The sequence below is a fragment of the Nematolebias whitei genome, chromosome 14 (assembly GCF_014905685.2).
Source record: "Nematolebias whitei isolate Nwh7 chromosome 14, NemWhi1, whole genome shotgun sequence".
NCBI lineage: Eukaryota > Metazoa > Chordata > Actinopteri > Cyprinodontiformes > Rivulidae > Nematolebias > Nematolebias whitei.
Genome location: NC_056511.1, coordinates 31,595,735 through 31,608,280, shown reverse-complemented (window position 1 = coordinate 31,608,280; position 12,546 = coordinate 31,595,735). Strand labels below are relative to the sequence as shown.

Genomic DNA, 12,546 nt, shown 5'->3' with positions numbered 1-12,546 from the left:
CCCACAAGTTATTATTATTATTTTTTTGCCTGCTTAAACAAAGATTTGAGCTTGGCAAATAAACACTTGTATAGTGTGAGTCATTTGGATGCCGCTCTTGTTTTGAGGGTGTGTGCACTCATTAAATGGTGACAAGCGTCTTTAATAATGTCATCCTCACTGTTAGAAGGAAGTGTAATAAAAAAAATAAAATAAAGAAAAGCAATAAATATGTTGAGATAAACTCAACAGACAGTGGCAGAAACATTGTGTGCAGCTGTTTTGCATGCAGCTGGGAGCGTCAGAGGATAGAGAAGACAAAACAAGTTATTTCTGTGTGTGTGCAGTTATGAACCCTGTTTTTATTGTCGTGAGTCTGCACTGCTCACCTGGGTGCAGATGTCGGTGAGTCAGCCCGGCTTAGAAGTTGTGGCCTCAGGAGATGAACTTATCTCTCATGCTGCTCTGTAACACAGGTCACCTGTAATTAATGCACACAATAATAAAAGTTTGGTCCTTATTCTCTAAACTACAGCTTCATGGGCAACATTACTCATGGCAGAGACTGAATAAGCTCATCAAACATGCCAGCAAGAGATGCAAATAATGCAAGTAAATTCCCATAGATGCACTAAGAATACAGAATGCACAAAGGATGTGTGGTAGCTGCTGTAACTAAATTGGAGACGCAGACAAAACCCCAGGTCCAGCTGGTGCGCACAGTGATCCCACTGACAGATACTCACATAAAGCCCCGAACCTCGTCTGGATCCCGGTCCCAGCGTGGACCCCCTGTACCACTTCCTCAGAGGAAGACACCCTGTGTGCCATCCACACAGCAGGCTGCTGGGAGGCTGTTTGCTTGTTGCGCTGCTGTCTTGGTAATGACGCGTCCAGCTCTCCGCTCTCCGCTATTTTTCCTCCCCTTCCCTGCCTTTACCTCAGCAAACTTAACCCAGCCGCGACGCCTTCTGAAGAAGCCTCTCAAATCCCCCCCTTCCAAAATCCTGCTCTCCTCCAGTCTACGTGCGATTGTTGGTGCGTAAAATAATAAATTAAATTGCTTTCTCTGTCCTCCTTCGCTTGTTTCAGTCAGGAATTCCACAACACTGCCAGGTGTAAGTTGTCAAAAAAATACACTGAGTGTAAGGGGGGAGGGGGGGAATAACCCCCCTACCTTCTCAGTCTGAGCTGGAAAGAAGCAGAGACCGCACATGGGAGGAGGCGTGAATGGAGAAGAGAGAGGACGCAAACGGCACACGGATCAGGACAAGATGGACATGAAGCAGAGGGATGGTGGCGGACAGAAAAAGAAAAGAGGAGGGAGAGAGAGTGGTGCTGTGTGTGTGTGTGCAAATGGAAGTGTCTTACTCCGGCGGGGTGGGCAGCTTTGGCACAGGAAAACGACGGAAGGAGAAGGAAAAAGCAGCCGAACACTGCAGAAACAGGGGAGGAGACGTTCAGGAGCAGCGCTCCACGCACGGCTGCTCCTCCTGACTGCGCATCAGGAGTCCAGGATGAATGAACCTCTCACCACACACACATACACACAGTTTAACTCATCATTAATGCTGACCAGGTAGCCTTTTATTAAACATGAAAAAAACAAAAAACAAAAAAACATTATAAGCCCCAGATGTTGTCTGCTGTGTGAGGTGGATGTTGGTCATATGAGGCATAGACTAGACTCAATCTCATACACAAGTAGACTACATTTTAAATAATTCATTATCTCCTCTATTATCACATTATGAAGTCATGTGTGTGGTTGAAAACAGTTAACGCAGGGCAGCAGAGGATGGCAGGCAAGATGCAAAGCAGACTTGATTTATAATGTCAGTCACTGGTTTAAGACAAGTTTCAGAGATTTTCCTTTTTATTGTTTCAGAATGAAAGACAGAACAAGTCTCGGAGGACTCTGTATCGCCTGCAGCCTTTCTTGCTTGAGTTTTAGGCTAAAATCATCTTCAGAGTTGTAGCTCTTTTGGTTAAACATTGAAAACAGAATTTCATGACAGTACAAGTCACTCATAACCGTGGCTGAGTGACGTCACCAAGGCCGTTAGGCAGCAATGTAGGAGCACAAATGGAGGAAAGACAGACTGCAGGTCTCTTTTCAAATACTTAGAGAGTTGACACCGTTATCAGAAAGCAGTAAAAGCTGCTAAATCCAAATACTTTTCTGATATCATAACCTCAAACTCTCATAACCCACGTGTCCTCTTCTCTACTCTGTTCTCCACCTCACTGAACCATCACCTCTGGAAGCCTCGACTGAGCTGTGCGACAACTTCTTACATTTCTTTTTGGTAAAAATTGCGACCACCTGGGCTCTCATTTCCCCTCCAACTCATGACCCATCCATCCCACCGCATCTGTAGCTCCATTTGACCATTTTGAACCCATCACTATCTTCTCTAGAGCAGGTCATGTGCAGCTTGAAACCTTCTGGCTCCCCCTTTGATGTGGTCCCCCCTCGACTACTAAAGGAGGTTTTTCCTACTTTAGGTCCGTCCATTCTTGATATAGTAAACAGTAGTTTATCCACTGGCGTGGTGTCAAAAACCTTTAAACATGCTACTGTCCAGCCTCTCCTGAAAAAAACAAACCTTGACCCCTCAGTCGTTTTCAACTTCCGGCCTGTCTCCAGACTCCCATTTGTTTCTAAACTACTGGAGAAAATAGTAGAGTCCCAGTTGAAGTGCTTCCTGGAGAATCACGCCATCTTAGAGCTATTCCAATCTGGCCTTAAACCTCTCCACAGCACTGAAACTGCCTTATTGAAGGTTTTTAATGACATCTTCAGATCCACTGATACTGGTGATTCTGTGCTGCTTGTCCTGTTGGACCTCACAGCCGCCTTTGACACCATCGACCATGAGATCCTCATTGCTAGGTTAGAGCAGTGGGTGGGCATCACAGGTTCAGCCCTCAATTGGTTCAGATCCTACCTCGCTGACAGATCCTTTAGTGTCTCCATCAAGGATTTTAGTTCTGCAGCGACAAAGCTTAAATGGGGGGTTCCGCAGGGGTCCATCCTGGGTCCCCTCCTATTCTCTCTATACCTGCTGCCGCTTGGTGCTATCTTCCGGAAACACAACATACCCTTTCACTTCTACGCCGACGACTGTCAAATTTACTTCCACCTAAGAAACAATGGTACATGCTCTATTCAACCTCTGCTCGACTACCTGGCTGACATCAGGGACTGGATGGCTTTAAATTTCTTAAGTTTCAATGAAAAGAAGTCTGAAGTCATGTTGTTCCCTCCCAAAGACACGATCACAAACCATTGCATCAACCTTTCCACTCTAACTCTGTCAGAAAAACAAAGAGTCACTAATCTGGGCGTGATAATGGACCCTTCCCTGAAACTTAACAATCATGTAAACATGATTGTTAAGTCATGTTTCTTCCAACTGAGGCGGCTGTCTAAACTGAAGCCCATATTGTCCAAAAATAACCTGGAGACAGTCATACATGCATTCATTACATCTAGGCTTGATTACTGCAATTCACTCCTGTTTGGTATCAGTCAGACCTCCATTGCACGACTATAACTGGTCCAGAATGCAGCAGCCCAATTTTTAACCAGTACAGGCAAAAGAGAGCACATTACACCAGTTTTGGCCTCACTGCACTGGCTACCTACCGGTTCACCTTAGAATCCAGTTCAAAATACTCCTGTATGTCTACAAATTGCTGAACAGTTTCGCACCCCCTATCACTCTGATCTGATCTGCTACAACCGTATGTCCCACCGCGTTCCCTGAGGTCAACGGACCAGTTGCTCTTCACAGTTCCAGGAACTCATCTTAAGCACAGAGGTGATAGGGCCTTCTCTGTAGCAGGACCAATACTTTGGAACGAGTTACCTCTGCTTGTCAGACATGCGCCCTCCCTCTTGGTTTTCAAATTCCGTTTAAAAACTCACTAGTATTCATTAGCTTTCAACACCAGAGGATCTGTGTTTTGAACCTGTACGCTCCACACTGGTTTGTCATCATATTTATTATCTGCATTGTTTTTATGTCTATATTTTTGATTTACTTCATTTTGTATTTTGCTTTGTATGTTGTCTGTTGTTCTGTCTGTACAGCACTTTGGTTGGCCTTGTAGCTGTTTAAAGTGCTCTATAAATAAAATGGTATGGTATGGTATGGTTTGGTATAACGGGTGAGGATGGGTGTGGGGGATCACTCTCAGCTACTACCACACAGAGTTTTAGCTCAAAATACATAAAAAGGAGTAAATTGAAGCCATTTGGATGATGTTGATTAGGTATGGCAGCCATATTGAATTAGACTGATTCTAAAAGTTGTTTTATATTTTCCTTTCTTACTTTTTGAATAAAATCCCTTTTTGTATCACTACCCTTCTAATGCACAAAATGGGTCAACAAGGACCCGCATTAATTTTCCAGATTACTTCATGTATGGTTGAGTGTTTCTATGATATACTTTTGACATAAATTCATTTTATCATTTACGTTTCCAAATATGCACTAAATATCTTGTTTTTGTTTAGCACAAATCATAATTTTTATTGTTCCTTTCTTAAGTTATGAACAAGCACAGCTTTTGTAATTCTACATCAAGTTTACACACATGGGTCAGAAACGACATGCATACATAAATGCATGCGTGTCGTAGTAAACTACAGCATTTGGTGAGAACAACTTTTTCACCAGTGTCCCTCTGGCTGAGAAGCTCCTCAAGAACAACCTGACCATAGTTGGGACTCTTCACCAGAACAAGCATGACGTACCACCTATCATGAAACCATCTAAATCACGGGAGCTTCATAGCTCGGATTTTGGATTCCAAATGGCAACATGACCATGGTGAGCTATGTGCAGAAGATGGGAAAGGCTGCTGTTCTGCTGAGTACCATGCATGATGACAAAGCAGTGGATAACAGCAGTCAGAAGAAGACACCAGAAGTGATCCAGTACTACAATAAAACGAAAGGAGTGGACACAATGGACCAAATGACCAAATCTTTGGTTTAACAACTGCCACTCCCACCTCCTTGTTCTCCACATGTCTGTGGAGAACAAGGAGGTGGCCCATGGTTCTCTGGTACATTATGCTGGATGTTGCTACACTCAGTGCCTTCACCAACTTCAGTGCACAACACCCTGATCATATGGGTGGTGCATGCCGGCTATTTATCAAGGAGCTGGGCAAAGAGCTTGTCATGCCACATATGAAGAGGTGCATGGAGGACACAAACAAACTCCAGAAGCATATAATTGAGGCCATGGGAAGGTGTGTATTAAAACAAAACAGCCACCACCCAGCTGCAAGTGGACATCAGACAGGAGGGCCAAATGAAGAGGAAGAAGTGCACAATCTGCCCAGTTTCGAAATCAGCAGGTGTTCCCATTGCACCAGGCCTGTGTGCAAGGAGCACAAACACTTAATGATCATTTGTGAGGCATGTAAAAATTGAGATGGCAGTTTGTGTTTGAGTGATGTTTTCAAATGTGTTTTATTTTGTTTGGTCACATTTCACCAGTTTACAGTTGTTAAACCAAAGATAAAGTTCAGTTCAGTAGCTGTTATCAGTTATCAGGAGGTATGTGTATGTGTGACAAAATGACAAACATGTTGCACATATTAAATAAATAACTGTTTGGCCCTATTCACTGCTAAAGTAATTACTTGAAACAAATTTTTATTATAGCGTTAAGACATTTCATTTTAAATGACACTTGGATGACCCATGTGTAGTAATATAAAAAAGTATTTTTGTTCATAAAGTAGATAATTAAAAAAAAAGATCTGTGGTAATTAAAAACAAGATATTTAAAGTAAAGTTGGAATATGCAATCATAACAAAAATTGATTTCAAAAGATAGAGCACAAAAAAAACCCTCAGTCAGCATGAAATAACCTAGAAAATGAACACGGGTCTTTTTTGACCCATGTTGTGCATTAGAAGGGGTGTGCATATCTTGTACATCAAAGAGTTAAGGAAAAATGTTAAAATTATAAAAGCTAACACACAAAACTATTTTAATGCCTTCACAGATTTTAAAACTGAAGTGTGAACAATTCAAATAGAAGCTTTGATTTTTTTTTTTAAGTCATCTTTTGGGCCTTGAGGTGAATCACATCTAAGAGGCGTTGTTGTAGACACCAAAGCATCAACACCAACTCACTGGCAGTGAACAATCTTTTCCAGGATCCTGAACAGGAAGCAGAGCTTTTCAGACTGGCCAAACCTTAATGAAGTCAATGGTGTCACCACTGCATGTTTAAACCTCATCTATAACCATTTAATGAAACCAGGATGATGTGTTACAACAACATTTAATTTTCCTTTGAGATTAATAAAGTATTTTTGAATTTGAATTATTTACACTGATTGAAATATGAATCTGTATACAACAGGGAACCTTGAGAACGAAGAGTCAGGATGATGGAGAGCAAAGAATGGTGAAGTAGCAGGGAGTTTATGTCTTACAAAAGGAGTAGGAGCATCGATAGAAGACCAGAGGGTTCCAATGGGTCCAGTCCAAAGGTGGAGAGCGCAGAAGGTGAGTAGAGGTAGTTGGTGGCAAGTGGTTGGAAGGAGGTGGAACAGCTGAGGTGTCACAGAGAGGTCTCCAGGAACAGATGCATCTCAGGAAGCAGAAGCGGTATAGTCTACGCAATACGCGGGCATATGGAATATACCCACTAGAAAAGCTCAAGAATTTCAGAATGCACATTTAAAAGTGCCTAATGATACATGGCATATCATTAGGCGCATGTCATTGATATAGGGACAACATATATGATCATGCTGGGGTGACCGTGCCTTTTCTGCGGCCGCACCTCAACTCTGGAACAAGCTCCCACTTGATCTACGTCAGATTACTGAACTTGGCCATTTTAAATCGAAGCTTAAGACTTTTTTTAAGATTCTAATAGGCTTTTAGTACTTAAATATGTGGTGACATTTCTGGTTCTCTTTTTGTTATTTTATTGTGTTTTTTTTCTTGCTTTTATCTTGCTGTCATTTTGATTACTGTTTTTTGTTAAGCACTTTGGTCACCATCACTGTGGTTGTGTAAAGCTCTATAGAAATAAAAAAATTAAATGAAATTGATACGTTAAACAGCAGTTAAACACTCCCGTAACAATCTGTCAGTATGCAGCACTTGTTTATTACATTCACTTATCCAGCAAATTATTGTATAATTCTGTACTTACTACTTAATACCTGAACATGTTTTCCTCTGATACTGTTTTATAAATTCCATAACGTGTTTTAATACAAAGTCAACTGTTGTACAAAGTTTGTTGTTCATTTATTTAAATACAAGCATCAGAGAAATTTGGAAATGTTCAATATGCTTAAAAATCCAAACAAATTGGCGATTACATTGTACTAACTGGTGTACTTCAGTTTCTAAGCACAGTATACCCACTACAGAAATGTTGACTACATCACTGGGAAGCAGATACTGAAACATGAAGATAACACAAGATAAGTACAGTACTTTTTTTTTGTAATACACAAGGACACTGATAGCACAAATACTGGTAGGCATGTAATGCACCAGCAGGGAAGAGAGCTCCTCTGCAGCCTTTTATGCTCCTGGAGCTCATCAAGGGAATGATCCACAGCTACAGGGATGCATCACAAACAATGATGAGTCCAGCTACAGGCAAGAGGTGGAACACCTGGAGAGCTGGTGCAGAGAGAATAACCTTCACATCAATGTGAAGAAGACAAAGGAGATGATTGTGGACTTCAGAAGTAACAAAAACACCTACACCCCCCTGAACATAAGAGGATCTGCAGTGGAAGTGGTCTCCAGCTACAAGTACTTGGGTGTACACATGAATGACAACCTCAGCTGGAGCAACAACACCACCAGCCTGATCAAGAAAGCTCATCAGAGACTCTACTTCCTCAGACGGCTGAGGCGAGCTGGTCTGGGAAGCTCAGTTCTCACCTCCTTCTACAGGTGTGCAGTGGAGAGCATCCTGTGCTCGAGCATCAATGTGTGGCATGGAGGCTGCACAGCTGCAGAAAGAAAAGCTTTGCAGAGAGTGGTGAAGGCTGCACAGAAATCTGTCGGAATCAGCCTCCCCACCATCACAGACATCTACACCTCCAGATGCAGGAAGAGGGCCACCTGCATCATGAAGGACCCCACCCACCCAGCACACACACTTTTTGCCCCACTCCCCTCAGGAAGGAGGTTAAGGAGCATTAAGTGTAGAACCACTAGACTGAGGAACAGCTTCTACCCTGAGGCTGTTAGACTCATGAATCTCTAACTAGAATAATCACTGTGAAAAACCATATCATGTTGCTGCTGATCTGTTTCATGTTGCTGCTGATCTGTTTCAATGTTGATGTGTTCATGCGTGCACATCCGCTCACACAGACTCATGTTCATGTTTGTGCTGATGTTCAATGTTTTATGAGTGCTTAGTGTATATTTAGTTGATGTTTTTCTTAGTTCATATCTTAGATGTTATTACTGTTTTTCTTATACATTTTATTGTCGGATGTAACTGGGACCCCGTGTACATAATTTCGCTCCACCACATGTACCACATGAGGTGCGAATGACAATAAAGAAACTCTGACTCTGACTCTGACTCTATAGCTTATTGGTGCCATCTTGGAATCAGGAAGCTGCAGAATAAAACTGAAGCCCCTACAGTTTTCATGGAAGACAGAGTGACAATCTCAAACTGATTAAAAACAGCAGCATGTGTAACAGAGATAGAAGGGTTATAGGAAGGAAGACTAATAAGAGTCCCAACACCCACAGCCTTATTAATAAAAAAGCCCAGAAAGTTCTCACACACTTCGATCCAGTTCTTTGGGCCGGCTGATTGTGAGATGTTAAGAAAAGAGGTTCAAAATGTCCAATTTTTGCAACTTTAACAGTCCTGTGATTGAAATGCAGCTGCTCCTCACTATCTGAAAAGACACCAGTAACCTGTTGTACTTCCATTTTTGCTTGGCTCCTCTCCACACCCATCTGGCAGCATGCATAGCATTGTTTGTCAAGAGATCAGGTCTGGGTTTAGGAGGGCTTGCTTTTGATGTCACCACTGCATCTAAAACAATATGACAAGTTCAGGTGAACAAAAAAAAAAAAAAGTCTAAAGAGTAAAATATTAGCTGAGATTAGAAATAGCAGTTGGTTAATAGTAAATAAACAACCATCCATCCATTATCTTTACCCACTTCTTCTGTTTTGGGTCATGGGGGTCGCCGGTGCCCATGTCCAACAGTCACTGTGCGAGAGGCGGGGTACACCCTGGACAGGTCTCCAGTCCATCACAGGGCAAAAAGAAACAACCAGTTACCTCAAAGCTAACTTGGGTACTGGTTAGCAACAGGGAGGTGGTTGTAATAGTTAAACATTTAAACATCATTTTAATTCAGTTCAGTTTAAACAAGGACAATGACAAAAATGTTAAAAAAAAATTAAACAGTGTAGCTAATGTTTTTCCTTTAGGGCATTTAGTTTATGGCTAATTCAATGCCCTTGCCCTGGTTGTACAAAAAATAATAATTGTAAAACTACCTGTACAAGAGGTTTGATTATCTTTTTTTGCTCTGTGATAATATGACATTTGGTGGGTGTAAAAGTTGGTATTTAAAAGGAAAAGGTCAGTTTAGTCCATAAAAGCCATTGATTTATGTAGCTTTGAAGGATTTTCAAGAAAAGCCCAGTTAATCATGCTGTAGTGATGTCACCACAGTTTTCCTGAGTTCATTTCACGCTCAAGAAAAATTGGCCTAAATGGGAAAAAACTGAAGGAAATATCAAATCTGGCATCTGAAACATGAGTAAAACAGACAGATTACTTATTGTTTGACTCTAACGTGATTTTTTTTACCCTTAAGGGTCACAGAAATTCTTTCCCTGTCCCATCAGTCATCGGATAAGAGACAAGATACATCCTGGACAGGGAGCCTGGAAGGTGGGAACAAGTTGGGAAATAAAAACTGCAGGTCGTGTTTGGATCCAGATCCTCTGATGAGAGGAGCTGGAGGAGACAACATGACAACCAGAGCGTGGGTAGGCAGGAGTGTGTTTTCGGTCATAAAACAAAACAATGTGTTAACAAAGGACGATTGTTCACAACAAATGACAAAAGAAATTCAACACAAGGTGGGAAAAGCTAAAGATGACAGTGACACAGATGGACACATGAACAATAAAAACATGAATGTTTTCTGCATGGCTCCTCTGTAATAGCTGATCACTGTGCTTATATAATTTTGGTGTGGATTATTTATTCTAAATAGCAACGTCTGCATGAAACACCATCCACCTGTTTTTGTCTCTGAAAGCATAAAACTTCATTTCTGCTGCTGCTAGTGATGCCAACAATATTGCCGTCATTTCGCTAACATTCATTTAGTTTTATCGGTGCGTGATTGCCTGTTATGATTATGAGGTTCAAGCTTGAAGGGATACTTATGTTAAACCTTGGAGGGAAATAAAAGAGATTAGACTGAGAGATGGAGGATAGAGAGCAGTAGAGGAGAAGAAATGTCCAAAACACTGTGACGAGGAGCAGAGAGGCCTGTGCTCCTGCAGAGAGGAGTCAGTTTAAGACCACATCCATGCTGGTGCTGGTGGGGTGCTTTGTGGTGAAGCTTTCCTTCAAATATCACTGTGGACATTATACTTTTGTAGCAATGCAACACAGGAATCATTAATAGTATCAGGTGCTTGGAGACCAGTTGCAATGAAATGGTTAACATAAGAAGCAGTACACCAATATCCCTGAGAGATTTGAATAATAAATGTTTTTTAGTTTTTGAGATGAGTGTTTTTTTGCACTGGATTTTGAAGTAACAACCCAATTTTGAAAGGGACCTTTTCACATCTACTACACATCAAAATGGAAGTTGGTACCTTGTCTATTTTTTAAGTTATTTAACTTAAAAGGCTTACATGTAAATATGTACATGATGGCAGCCATCTTAGATTTTGACATGGCAACCCAAATTTTAAAAGAAAACTTTCTTTCACCTAGACGTAGCTATAGACCAAAATGGAAGTCAGCACATTGCTTATTTTTCAAGTTGTCTTGCTCATAACACAGACGGATATTAATGATGGCAGCCATGATGGATTTTGTCCTGTAACCCAATTTTCAAAAAGAACCTTTCTTATGCCTAGATGTAGCCACACACCTAAATAGACATCTGCACGTTGTTTATTTTTCAAATTGTCCAACTCACAAGGTTTACTATATGGTGACAGTCATCTTGGATTTTGACCTGTCAACCCAGTTTTTATGCTTAGATGCAGCCACACATCAAAATGTAAGTTGGTACCTTATTTATGTTTCAAGTTATCAATCTCACATTTACAGGCAGACACATGTACAGAGGGTATTTCCAATTTTCCCTCTTCATTCCGTGACTGGGCACAAAAAGCAGTTTCACACATCTGAACCGAGATGCGGAGAGAACACATTTATTGTCATGAAACTCCCATCTGAATTTAAACCTTCAACAACAACAAAAACCCCAGACATTTATTGTAAGATTAATTTACTTATCTTTTCATCTTAGCAAATGTCTTCTGTCTTGTTTTGGGCGGCTGTGGCTGAGTGGTTAGAGCAGTCGTCCTCCAATGCAGGAGTTGGGGGTTCGAATCCACCAGCAGTCACACACTGAAGTGTCCCTGGGCAAGACACTGAACCCCTCATTGCCTCCGATGTGTGTCCCATCAGTGCATGAATGTGATTTAAAGCACTGATTAGTCTCTTTAGAATGATTTGTTCAATTAGCTTTGTAGAGATCTAGTAGAGTGCTGTATGAATGGGTAAATGAGGCACAGATTGTGTTTTAAAGTGCTTTGAGTGTCTTGATCAGGAAGAAAGGCTCTATATAAGTACAGTCCATTTACCATTTACCATTTGTAAAGAACTAAACAACACCAGTGTGTCCAGTTTATTCCCATTGAAGACATGAGCAAATAGTGTTTATCAGTCTTTAGCTTTAGAGAGGAGAAAGTGTTATAGATCGTAAACTGTGACATTGATACGCCTATGATGATGATGATGATAGGAACACCTATCAGTGTCAGACTATAATAAGAATATCACCTACAAAAACCTAACTCCTATGTAGATAACTGTATGTAAACTTTGACACTGATAGGTCAATGGTTTGATCCATGGTTTCCTCAGTTGTTATATTTTTGGGCAGTATGCTGAACCCCACATTGCCCACAATAATTTTTTGAATATAGTGTGTGTGTGTGCGTGTGTGTGTGCAGTGGTGGTGGGGGGAGGGGGGGGCACAAATGAATGGGTTTTTTGAAGTAAACCACTTTAAATGGTTGAGTCCATTTACCATGCGTCTTCACCATGAGGCAACCATAGTCATCATCCAATATGAGTTTTGTTTTCTCTGATGGTTTAGGTTTTCTATCATTCTATAGTAATAAAAAAATGTAAACTTTTCTTTTGCTGTTGATTACATTACCTTTGTTCTATTGGTGTCTAAACTCATCTACAAGTATTTATGTTCTTGTTTGCTGTAAAAATACTGCTCCTGTCACACTAGTATTTTTCCACA

The 12,546-nt window shown here is 41.1% G+C and overlaps 1 protein-coding gene across 1 annotated transcript in view; it reads right to left on the bottom strand.

The window, feature by feature from the left end:
- The window catches only part of slc8a4a (solute carrier family 8 member 4a), a 74,687-nt gene extending 74,253 nt beyond the window's left edge, over positions 1-434 (bottom strand). Inside the window, exon 1 of the mRNA XM_037688042.1 lies at positions 369-434. The gene's annotated coding sequence lies outside the window, so the exon portion shown is untranslated. The remainder of the gene's footprint in view (positions 1-368) is intronic.
- Positions 435-12,546: the final 12,112 nt, after the last annotated feature.